Source organism: Cynoglossus semilaevis, chromosome 11 (genome assembly GCF_000523025.1).
Source record: "Cynoglossus semilaevis isolate Cse_v1.0 chromosome 11, Cse_v1.0, whole genome shotgun sequence".
Lineage (NCBI taxonomy): Eukaryota > Metazoa > Chordata > Actinopteri > Pleuronectiformes > Cynoglossidae > Cynoglossus > Cynoglossus semilaevis.
The window spans coordinates 11,430,283-11,440,090 of NC_024317.1; the positions used below are offsets into that span (position 1 = coordinate 11,430,283).

A 9,808-nucleotide genomic window follows, 5' to 3' on the forward strand; every position below is an offset into this window, starting at 1 on the left:
GCATTAAAGTCACACGGCTCAGGACAGCTTGCACTTTCCCCTTTGTGTATATGAACAGGCAAAATGTCAAATGAATTGTCAGCTTAAGTTGCACGGTGCAAGCCACACACATATACAGTACATATACAGTACATATACAGTACATATACAGTACATATACAGTATTTGTAGTATTGTTGATGTAGGGTACACACCTACATCCATACTATGGACAGAGACCTATGACTAGAAGGTTGGAAAGGGTTTGACAACAATCTACGTCTCTGTGCTTCTTTGACCCTGGGCCGCCTCTTTCCTGGTGTGCTGAGTGACAGAAGGAAACAGCACCAGCTCCTCCACTAACTGATGCTAAACTCACAGTCCTGTGGGGCTCCACATGGTACCAACCGAGTACACGCATCAGGAAGAGGTGACACCTGAAACAAGTTCTGTCCTACTGTCAGGGTTTTATTTGTCGTCTCCTCCAAAGTCAAATGGAGTCATTTCTTTCTTATAATTGTATAAACCTTAACATTATTTTTGGTTTTTGTTTCTTTCAGCTATTTATTGCCTATTTTCTGCTAATGTTTTACTTTTCCATGCTGAAGTTTAGTTAACGTATTTTTTTTACCATCCCAGTTATCTGATTTCCTCTAGTTTGTCATTAACCTTTTGGTTAAAGATAAAAACATTTCTTGATGTAGTGACTAAATGTGCTAAAATGATTTGTCTGTATTAACTTTATCATCTTATTTATCTCATGACCATTAACTGTGAAGCCGTGTTTTTTTTTTCTCACCTATTCAACCTGAAAAACATTTCATGCAAAGATCCTTATTTTTGTGGCTTTATCGAGCTTTATGAAGTGGAATGTTTTTAATCTCTCCTGAGGTATAAACTAATCTGGGCCTCAACATATTGTTTTCAATCTAAGGGAATGTTGAAAAAGAGGGATAAATGTGTAATGAGCTTGAAATAACCTAAAGCTCTTTCCTACTCCTCCTCTGTGTCCTTCCTCCCTCCTCCTCTTCCCTTTCTGTCTTTTCTTTTTTTTCCCCCTCTTTTGGGAAACATGCCTTTCCCAGCTGCACAGCCCCCACAGTGCGAGGCCAAGCCAGGAGCACAGCTGGCCAGACTTGGTGGAGCCAGTTGACAGGCGCATGGAGCGCAGCCCGCCCAAGGCCTGCTTCCTCTGCAAACATGCCCAGGTGTGGGGCCTCCGAGCTGGGCTTCTGATCTCCACAAAACAGCAGTCTGAGTGTGTGTGTGTGTGTGTGTGAGGAGGGGCGGGGGGTATACACTGTGTGTTAATGTGTGTGCCAATACCATGTGCATCTATATGTGCATGTGTGTTTGTGTTTCAGGAAGTGATGGGGTCAACCCCCCCTCTCCAGAGAGACAGTGAGGCACAAACAATTACTGTTGCATTGTTGTTAAGCTGTTGTCTGAATTGGTGGTGCCTGCCCACAACGTACACACGTGTGTGTGTGTGTGTGCCAGCTGAGAAACAATCAGGCTCAGAGTAATTATTGTGCGGTGACACACTTGAATGCTGGGTAATAGGAAATAACCCATCACCATCAGTCTGTATGGATTTTCTAATAACCTTCGATGTTAAATCAAACCACTCTTTACGGCCACACACATATTTCACACAGGTACAAACATTTCACAGACGTCAATATTTGCCTTTTAAAAATATATGTTAAATCTAGCATCTTATACCATACCAATATATGTGATCTTTTTTAAGTGGCTAACAATTACAGTACATATTTCCAGGCTATTATGTTGCATTCAAGTTATCAGTTTAAAATTCCTGTGGTTATCATTTTTTGGGCTCTGCTCTTCCTCTCTTGTAGCTACTTCATACACACACACACACACTCCTGCACACACTGACCTTTTAATGAACAAACACACTTGCAGTTTGAACACATTGTGAAAGAAGGGAAATTAGCTTAGGTCACATCAGATACAGGTCCAGACCAGATGGCCTGGGATGAGCTCTTTGAAGAGTCTCTGTCTGCAGAGAGAAGTTCTTCCCTCCAGCTGTTTCACATCATCAGGACTGCTGTGGGCCAAGGCTGCTGCTGTTGTAGCCACTGCTGGTCTGTTAGTGGCCCCAGCCCTTTGACTAATTAACTAGCACAGCCCGGGGCCCAACGAATGACTGACTGGATTACTTTTCGCCCCCATCTCTCCCCCAACTCGTGTTTGTTCATGCATGCAAACAGACATTGACACTACAACACAGTTGAGGGTCACTCCCACAGATCATTTTATATCTTGGTTTAAACCGAAGAGTCTTAGGTGGTGAATGCTGCCATCTTGTGGTACGATACAGTAGAAGTTGTCAAAGCTTCTTTCCAGTTTTAAGTTGGTGTCTCACTTTCTCTGTACCGCCGGTATGTTGTAGACCTTAAATTAATTATGTTTAAAGACCATGTATTTAATAACACATATGATACGTTGGTGTCATAACACTATTGTTGGTATAATAGTCGTTATTAGTAAAACTGGTATACTATTATATTATATTCTTCTACTCTTCTGGTAACTCAGCTGTCATATATACGTAACGCCTCACTTCCCATATAGGCCAGTGTTGCCAGGTGTACGATAATTCTCGGGCCAGTGTTGCCAGGTGTACGATAATTATCGGGTTTTTTTACGATAATTTGACCATCTGGGCGATGTGCAATCAATAACCTAAAAAAAAAAGACAAATATACCATGATTTCCCCGTTCAGTAAAGGCATACCGTACCTGTTTGCCAGAATTTCTTTGTGAACCCTGAAGGCATCTGTTTCCATGTGAAGTTTTCAGCCAATCATACTTTCCTAAATGTGAGCAACGAGTGACGTACATGATTTTGTCTCAGAACTATTAGCAGGGCCAGGTTGACTGGGATATGAGAGCCCGCCAGTCCGCTGGGTCCGGTACCGGCGGGAACATTCTGTTACGGATATTCATGTTAGGAAGCAGGTAGGACCCAAATACAGCACAAAGGAGACTCTATTCGGGTACAGCAGGTTTATTTACAACGTGAAAACCAACAAAACTCTCTTTTTCACAAGGCATGAACTCCAAACTCCAAAACTATGAACTCCAAAACGTGGCACAACGCACACAAACTGACCAACGAACAGAACAACACAAACAAGACAATGATTCCACAAGGACAGAGTAAGTATATATATACATATACATATACATATATATCCAGGACACCAGTTGACAGGAGTGGGACTAACGACAGAGACACCGGTGAGTGTGATGACACTAACTCCACCCATCAGACAAAACAGGAAGTTGAAACAGACAGACCTGACAATAATGACAAATAATTTACTTTTATTAATAAAAAAAGCAGGCTTATTAACAGGAAAAACAGTTTACAGCCCTTATGGTTTGTCGATAGCCTGTTTATCAGTAACTTTGCCGAAAAATAATTTCCCTCTTTCCTCTTTTCTACATTTTCATATGCAGCAGGGAATAGTTTTTTTTTTTTATCTCAGTGTGTATTTTTCTTTGTAAGAAGAAAAGAGCAGAGAGCTGTGTGGTTTCACAGACGTTTAAATGAATTGTTTGTGTAACTAAGACAGGACAGTAATTTAGCCTCATTCTTAGTGTTTGATATTGACAGACTGTGAGCAGTGTTTGGTGACTCAATAGACTCAATAAATTATAGATGAAATGTCCGGGAACATGTTCCTCTAATCTTTTGAGCAAAGCATTCAGCTCTAGTCTGGTTTCTGTCATCAAATACTCCCTTTGTTTCTGTGATAGTGCATGTGTGTGGTTAACTCACACACATACACACCATGTGAGTACAGTATGGCTAATCCTAATCCTAATTCCACTCCTAACACCAAAGTAAATCTTTCTCAACGGGGACCTGAAAAATGTTCCCATAATGAATGTCCTCACACGTATACGTAGCTATACCTTGACCACACACATCTGCTCTGTTCCAATGACGTCATCATCTTCATGTATCATAAATAGTGTTTTTCATAAATATATAATATTCTGTGTAGATATTCTTTCAGAAACTGCATACCACATATTGTGTTACATCGATACTACATTCAACAATGTTTGCGGCGAGAAGAAAAATATATTCAAGAACTGTGGCAGCCATGTCAGATAACGCGTGACCATCACTTTCTTTGTTAATTCAGAATGACATGCACCAACCAATGGGCAACTTGATGATGTTGCACTTCATCGCTTTGCAGTGACACGTGATTCTTAGTTTTGCCTCACAATATCGATATCTGTGGGTTTTGTATTGTTGGACTTTGCGTGTGTGTATTTTATTTTTTGGGCTTGTGTTTTAGTGTGTGTGTGTGTGTGGAGCAGTGATTCCCAAACACTAGGTGTGCTGTGAGAGATCATTAGATGTGCCATGGAAAATTATCCTGTGTCACTTAATTGGTCCCAAAAGTATTAACTATAACTACTAACTATACTAATTTATTTATTTCAACTATTTTGTTTTCTTTGTTCGTCAATGAGTGACAGGCAGAGCAATTAAATCGTCTTCCGCTAGGTGGCAGCAGATGGCTATTAAAGAATTTAGTCAATCAGAAGGTCATTTAAATTAGAAGATAAATATATTCCATTGCATATATCTTTTGTGAGATTTTTTGTTTTTGTGGTGTGCAGTGGGGTATTTCCTGATGATATATATGTGCCGTGGCTCAAAAAAGTTTGGAAACACTGGTGTGTGTGGACTGTCTGGAGCTGACGAGCCAAGACACCAATGAGGTCAACAGTTCCCTTCATCACTGCCCCTAACCTTGAGAAAGACTTTGTTACTTACCTGACTCTCTCAGGTATCGTCTTTTGAGTCCACCTGTCTGTCCATGTCCCAAAGGACACGTAACAAATATCGTAATCACTGTGTGTTCATTCTCTTTTTTCCCTGTTTCTTCTGCTTTATTTTTAGATTTAAAATGATAAAAAAAAAATTAACTTCTTATCCACACACTGATCCAAATGCACTCACAACAGTTAGTCTTTGCTCAGTGATGTAGCTACTACACGTTGGTTCACTCACAAATGGCCACTTGAGATGCATGTGGAGAGGAATATTAATGGCAGGTATAAACTGAGCCAGTCAGTGTTTGTGTGCAGACACAAAAGGCCTTCAAATCAACAGGCCAGGTCCACTCTGGTATAATTAATTAATAAGGACACCAAACACCACAGCGCTCTAATCTTCAAAGTTGTTAAAAGACCCTTGATTTATAATTCAGGCCCCTCTTCACACATTAGGGAGTGAAAGGCCTACAGCAGAGAGCAAATGAAACCTCACTGGATCGAGGCATGGCTTTCTCAATCAGGTTTTTTTTATTGTCTTATTATGATAGACACATTCAGAGCATCAGCAAGTTCACTTTTATAAATGGTTTTTAAGTGTCCCTTAGCTATGGTGAAGTGTAGCGTAGCCCAGCTCGCACACACTCTCCCTAAAGAAAGAGAGGAGGATGGACTTTGAGGACAAATAATCTGAAGTTTTGGTGAATAAAATGTCTTTTGTATTTTAAACTAGATTGTAATTGTATTGTGTTGTTTTTGGTATACATTATGTCAAAGCTGTGGTTGAGTTGTGCTGTGTGGGTTTGTTGATTTAGTTGTGGCTACATTCCTGCATAATATTGACGGTTTCCATAGACATGATGACGTTATCAGGACGTGGATTTGTTCATTAGGTGTGTGTTTCCTCTGGGACTTGAACCCAGGACCTTCTGTGTGTAAGGTGTGATAACCACTACACCATGGACCTCATGGATACACCGTGCCATCATGAGCTCTTACCCTGTTAACCTTCCCAGTCAAGAGATTTTTGAAGAAAGAATTGTTTGATAAAGTAATGTTGAACAGGTTTATCTTTCCATATTTGTCCAGATGTGCAGAGAGGTTTATGGCCCATTTGACGACAGCAGTAATTTGCTCCTCACCACTGATGCCAAAATCTCACAACGCCTCTCTGCTACTCTTCTGGCAACACACGGATGTTCTGCAGCATCTTTTTGTTTCTTGTTTTTTGGGGGGGTGCAGCATCTTTTTGTTTCTTGTTTTTTTGGGTTTTTTTTCTGTGTTTTTTTAATCATTTTTTCTCTCTCTATATAATGGAGCAAGCGTAATGTTTTGCTGCATTCTCCCCATTTGTGTGTCAGTGTGTGTTAGGAGTAGCAATGAAGGGTTGTCAGCCATGAATCAACTGGTGTGGACCAGGAGAACAATAAGAGCAGGGCTCATACCTCATTTTCACCGAGCGCTGCAATCGTCAGCTGCCAGGATTTGTTTATCACACGAAATGACAAAAAGAAGGAATTAATATGTAACTGCACACTCGCAAAAAAGGACAGGATCTAGACAGGGAGCTGTCTTCTGAATGGAAATCATTCACCCTTATTTATGCAGCTGCATGCCTCAGCATAATCATGCAAAAGAGGAACACAAGGCAATACCACTTCATTTTTGATTCATGCGGCGAATGAAAAAAAGATGTGAAGTGAAGAGACGTGAAATGACTTCCCAGAGCTCATGACTTGGGTTTTTTAAATTTAAAATACTTCAAAGTGCAAGTGAATTTGGGATGTTTTTCTTTTGAGTTGATAACAAGATGCACTTTTTTACAAATATAAAAACGGTATTGTGTGATTGTTTGCTTCGCTTTCCCACAAACTATTGTCTCTGAAATACTGTCGTCGGCCAACTGCTTTTCGTTGATCCAAATCAGTAGCGACTTTTCTAACGTCTGAGATCCTTGGTTGATGATCACAGTCACTCCTTTGGCAACCTTAGCTTCTATTTCAACAAGTGCCTTGCCCAGTGACACGTCAGCACACAACGAGAATTTAACCAGAGATATTTATAGATATTATGGCTAACTAGTTTGAATGTTGTGGATAACAGCTTAAACAAAGTTTTGATGAAGCATGAATCAGTAGATCTAAAGGCAGCATGGTTAACAGCCCAGCTGTGTGAGAGAGGGAGACAGCAAGTAAACATTAATAAAGCATGTGCTAAAGTGGTGTCACAGGCCTGTTGACATGTCAGCATCGCTAAGAAAAAACACATCTGTCTCCTGGGCGTTGTGTATAATTCACCATGTCGGAATAGCTACATGGCTCTTTTACGGAATGCCAACAGTCCCAGAGTCTCAGACATCATGTAATATTAATATGTGGGTGAAATCAATCATATTTTCACATGTGATTATAAAAAAGGCTGGTCCACACTGTCCAAATCGGCCTTATTTCCCAGGGGTGGTGTTAAATTGCATCTAAAGCAATTATTTTAATCCCCAACTGTGGAGGACAGAGGACAGGAAAATACTGATTCAATTTTTTCAGAAACAATTTCCACTCTTGGCAATGTCGCAAACACCATGCAGCCCTTTTCTGTCAGAAAGATGATCCATTGCAGGCACCGTAATTGAAAACACAGAGCAGAGGTAAAGAATAAATCCTGCTTACATCGCATTGCCTCAAGTATCCACGATGAATTAGCCTGAAAATGCAGATAAGAGATAAGCAGGTTATTGATTGGATTGGGTTGAAAAAGAGGAAAGTGGCTGCGTTGGTTCTCCATCACTAATATCCCCTTCTGTGACTGCATCTAAATAACCTGCAAAGAGGGATAAACAGCAACATCCATCACAGGAGTGTAGGCACGGACAGTGATGGATGCCCCCTCCCTCCACCATCCGATGCAGTCTTTATCCTGGTCAGGGACGGGAAGTGACACTAGAGAACTAGAGATATCCCCACTGTTATTCAGGGGCTGAGCGGAGTTTTTTTTTTTTTTTTTTGCAGTGCAAAACAACTCCCTGGAGCTGACAGAATGCAGCACTATGGTATGCCCACAGCAGCTCACCTCACAGTCCTGGGACAACAGTGTGTGTGTGTGTGTGTGTGTGTGCATAAGTAAGGCCCTGCCTCCCCAGCCCTGCTCTGCTGAGATTGATCCTTCAATCCCTCCCATTCCTTTCTCCCACACTCCTCTGTGCCTCTGCCTTTATGAGACTGTGAATAGGTGAAACTCTAAGACTTCAACAGATGGTCAAAGCTGCCTTGTCCGACTGTCTCACATGGACACAGCACCGACTCCTGTTGGGACATTACAATGACCCCCATTATTCTCTACAGACTTAACAAAAATCATATCACACAACCAGCAAATACTAAATTCTTAATTGAAAGTGTGCAGCTGCGCCCCCTGTGATGGATGTGTATGTGCTGTTACATCCTGTAGCAGAAGCTCCTGAAATGAAATAGAGCAGATAGTACTCGATAATACTGTAAAAGTACTGCGGTGTACCACGTACCAGAGGTGGTTATGACTAATGTCCTTCCTTGCACACTCCATACCTGACACAACTGACTCCCTCATGATGTCATGTGATCAGTGATCTTCATACAGTGTGATAGTCATGATGTTGTCATGCAGGAGTAAACTGTACGTGAGTGTGGGAGGGGGCGGTACAGAGGCGTGGTCAGGGAGAAAGTGGTGAAAGGGAGAGTGAAAGGAGAAATGGGGGAAGAAGTTCAGAAGAAGTTCAGCAACAGCTGTTCTGTTGTAATAACTGTAACTGTGAGAAGCACCGAGGTCTCCGTCGGGTTCATGGCTGTTGGAGGGGCACTACCATATGATTAGTAGGTTCAGTTTCCACCTTAAGTCAGAACTCACATACTGTACATCAGTACCTGTGTCACTGACCTACGCTAACACAGTGGTGACATCATAATGCAAACACCTAACACAGTGGTGACATCATAATCTAATACGTAAAAACAATATTACTAGCAAATGTAAACACAGACGTCTTCAGTGTAAAGCGCCATGTGATGACATGTTTGTCTGCTCTGCTCATTAATTACTGTGGTGTGAAATTTGTTTTAACGTTGTACGTCTGTGGGAGATGGCGACGTAACTACGAAACGACGTATGTCCAGGACGTCATTAAGATGAGACCCAGAAAACGTCTGATGTGTTCACCACTGTACCAGGCTGGTTGGACCAAACAGACCAGATTTCGTCCAGATTTTAAGAATTGGTCCAAATACAGTGAGTTTACTCCGTTCCACAGCAGCACTCGTTTGTCTATTGCACTTTCCCCATTAAAAATAACTAAAAACCAATTATTCGTTCCGTCCCCAGAAATGTACTATAATTAATATACGATAATTAATTCAATTAGAGTTATAGTGTTATAAAAATGGGTAAAATGACCCAGCGATGGACAGTGAGCAGGACAGAGTCCAGTGGAAAAATGGAGCTCGGTTGAACACTCGTAACTGGGTGTTTCCTCAGAAATCTTGCAAAAGTTGCTTACTTGTAACTTGGAAAACTCGTATTTCAGGGAGATCGTATGTTGATGCCCCACTGTATATATATACGTATATATATATATAAATATATATATATATATATGTACTGTATATATGTATATTTTTAATTCTTTTAAACACACACACGTTAGCTGTTTGAATAAGGACACTGCAACAATTTCACTTCATTCCATTCATTGGGAGCAGCCTCTGGTCTCCATGAAGACGACTATTCAGTGTTTAAACTTGAATTGGCTCATGGGAAAAGAGCCTGGAGGAAAAGCAGGAGAAAAATGAGAAAAGCAAAAATAGAGAGGGCAGAGAGCGACAGGAGCAAACTGAGGAGAACTGACAGCAAGCAATAAGACACTGGGAGGAAGAGGGGAAATGGAGTGTCATAAAATAAAAATTCACTAGAATAGAAACCAAAAAAAGGAATAAAAAGGAGGAAGAGTGGGACGAAGCTACTGCTACAAAAT

General features: G+C 41.0%; 1 protein-coding gene across 1 annotated transcript in view; it reads left to right on the plus strand.

Annotated features, from left to right (window-relative positions):
* Positions 1–2,822: 2,822 nt before the first annotated feature.
* The window catches only part of sulf2a (sulfatase 2a), a 44,054-nt gene continuing 37,068 nt past the window's right edge, over positions 2,823–9,808 (plus strand). Inside the window, exons 1-2 of the mRNA XM_008320534.3 lie at positions 2,823–2,967; positions 3,060–3,168. The gene's annotated coding sequence lies outside the window, so the exon portion shown is untranslated. The remainder of the gene's footprint in view (positions 2,968–3,059; positions 3,169–9,808) is intronic.